This window comes from Sphaeramia orbicularis, chromosome 18, assembly GCF_902148855.1.
Source record: "Sphaeramia orbicularis chromosome 18, fSphaOr1.1, whole genome shotgun sequence".
NCBI classification, from domain to species: domain Eukaryota; kingdom Metazoa; phylum Chordata; class Actinopteri; order Kurtiformes; family Apogonidae; genus Sphaeramia; species Sphaeramia orbicularis.
In genome coordinates this window covers 26,430,249-26,433,263 of record NC_043974.1, presented here as the reverse complement: position 1 = coordinate 26,433,263, position 3,015 = coordinate 26,430,249, and the positions used below count along the sequence as shown (strand labels likewise).

General features: G+C 36.7%; 1 long non-coding RNA gene across 1 annotated transcript in view; it reads right to left on the bottom strand.

Moving 5' to 3' along the window:
* Nucleotides 1–963: 963 nt before the first annotated feature.
* Nucleotides 964–3,015, bottom strand: part of LOC115438747 (uncharacterized) — an 8,073-nt gene continuing 6,021 nt past the window's right edge. The window contains exon 3 of the long non-coding RNA XR_003938144.1: nt 964–1,061. This is a non-coding gene — a long non-coding RNA (uncharacterized LOC115438747). The remainder of the gene's footprint in view (nt 1,062–3,015) is intronic.

Here is a 3,015-nt window from a genome sequence, read left to right as displayed (position 1 = left end):
TTATCATCCCCGTATGGAAATCTTTGCACGTTATCCACCTTAATAGACTACATACACACATTACCTTTACGCATAATAGGAGCAGTTAGCTGCCATTAACCCTTTCGTGCATAGTGGTCACTACAGTGGACAGCTTTTCTACAGCTGTTCTCTTGTATATTCATGGATTTTGTTGTTCTTTTCATTGTTTTTTGTTTTTGTTTTTTCTTTACACATATCTTTATTAAAGTTTTAAGACACTACATATCTTTTCTGACATGAATTGGTAACATTATGTAGATCTCTCCTGAGGATAAACCCCCAGAATCACAAGCCTTCCCCACAGTTTTCACACAATTTATCAGTAAATACATGTTTCTGTGTGTCAAAAATTAAACGTGTGGTGTCCAGCTGAGTAGATATTTTTGCAACTTCATGAAAAATAGATTTAAGAATTTTTTTGTCATTATTACTTTTTTAATGTTTTTTTTTTTTTTTTTTTTTTTTTATTTTTCAGAAGAAAATTTTCTATCACATTGTTTTTTTTCATGCCTAAAGAGGAATAAAAACACTCAGGAAAAAAATTTGATTAAGGTTCTCATAATTCGTGCATGAAAGGGTTAAAGACGCTAATACTGACAGGGGAATGAACCAATAACCCATAGACTTACACACTTTTTCTAAGAGTCATTCAGGTCTATCTATTTTATCTAAAACCGCTAATAAGTGATCTAGTTATCTTTTAATCATTGCTCTGTTAATGACATCTGGGCTCCAACAGAAGGCTTTTACATCAGATAACTGGTCTGTATGATGGTTCACTCACCTGCCAAGTCTGGGTTTGGTTTTGGTTTGTTGACTGTAGTTGTGGTTAATAGTTTCTACTAATTTCATTTTGCATTCTTGATGAAATTTACCATTTTACTTTCTTTTTTTTTTTTCTCTTTTCTCCGGAGATACGCTTGACTTCCACCACAGCGAGCCAGACGGCGGATAGCGGGCTTGGTGATGCCCTGGATGTTGTCACGGAGAACTTTACGATGACGCTTGGTGCCTCCTTTACCGAGTCCTTTTCCTCCTTTCTTTTTTTTAATAAAACTTTATTGAATTTTACAAGAGAATACAAGCACAGACATATGTCCCTATACTTAATGTACATATTTAGCCACCCATAAATACGTCCACATATAAAACTGCACATTATCCATGTTCAAAAAAAAAAGAAGAAAACATTTGTATACACATTCACACCTACTTTAAAAAAAAAAAAAAAAAAATTACCAAGTCCTCCCATTATGACCAGAAACAAACACCAGTAAGACCATAAACCTTGGCCGAGATAATACATAAGTTCAAACTACTTATATGCCAGATTGGAAGTTATGTCAGCCTTAAATACTCAGCAAAATGAATATGAAACTGATTTGGATTCATTGATTATTTGAGAAAAAGTAGATATCAGAGTTCCACTTAATCACAGACTGTAAATGCAATAAGAGTTTGGCTTATGTGGACTAATGATGTGGATGAAATAGATAAATATTTAAGTCTCTGAATGAAACTAATTACCTCACTAATATGTATTTATTAATTTTCTGTAACTGCTTAATCCTTCGTAGGGTCACGGGGGATGAGGAGCGTCTTCCAGCTGACTTTGTGTGTATGTGGGGGTGTACATCCTGGACATATCTCCAGTTCATCGCAGTACTGACATACAGAGACGCACTCACATTCACACCCAGGGGTGATTTATCTTGACAAATTAACCTATAGGACTCCGGGAGGAAGATAGGGTACCCGGGGGAAACCCACTCATCTTCTACTGAGGCGACAGTGCTAACCGCTGAGCCACCGGGCCACCCCGCTTTACTAATAATTATCTGCTAATTTGTTTTGCATATACCCAGTATGAGATTAAAACACTGCGCGTGGATTGACTCCAAATCCGGGATAAGGCCAAACACTTCCTTCGGCCCTTTCTCATTCTTCTTGAGAAAACGGACCCGCTTGAACAATTACATTAGTCATTTGTGTAAATTCAGACTCCTCAATTAAAACATGTCAAATTTGCATTGCCGCTGCACACAGTGGAGTCACAAGATGCTTGTGCCAAGATTAAATTGTCAAAAACATCAAACATTTAAAAAAAAAAAAAAAAACATGGCATCATTCCCCTCAAATGAGCGTGGTTAATTGGATTTTTTTTTAATTTTTTTTTTTTTATGAGCAACCACCTACACACTGAAACTCAACTATTTAACAAAGCCTTGAAGGTAAACACATGATACTTCTGAGAGTGACTTATCAATTCTCTCTGATGGTGTAAGGGGCTCTTTTCTTAAGATAGTGGCTTATTCTTGAGGTTGTTCACTTTTGGGAACGGCTTTGAGGATTCTCTTGTTCTTGACTGTTTTCATCCTCTGGTACAGATACGGAGTTTACGTTTGGAACTTTACGCTTGTCCTCGATGGCTGTTGCATTCCAGTGTGTTGCCTGCCACATTACGAACACTACAGCTTTGGAGTACATAGTGATAATTTGCTCTCATGTACCTGTTACCGGCTGTAGTAACTGAAAAGGAGCTGCATGCCTTCAGACATGAATGTTTCATGACGTGCTTCACTAGAATCACTTATCTCTGCAATTGATGGATCGGTTGCACAGTATATGTGTACGTATTTTCATCCAGTTTCTCAAGTATGTCTCTCTTGACCTTTTTGAGGTGGTTGAGTCAGACATGTTTCATTCTGCTCATAGTCCTCAGTAGTGCATTCAAGGTTTATCTCAGTTTTATATCCAGGTTGTTGAATAGAGGACTGCTTTGGCTCAGGTAGACGTCATTCTGTGGTACTTCACATACTTCACACCAGTACTACTGATCTAAAATGTTTAATAACTGTTGAGCCACTAATCCTATTAATAGAGGTAGACTGATGTATTGGCTGGCTGATATATAGATTTTTTTTCAATATCGGCCATCGGCTTTAATTTTTTTTTGAAAGCTGATATTTGATGTATAAAATGTAGATATTTGCT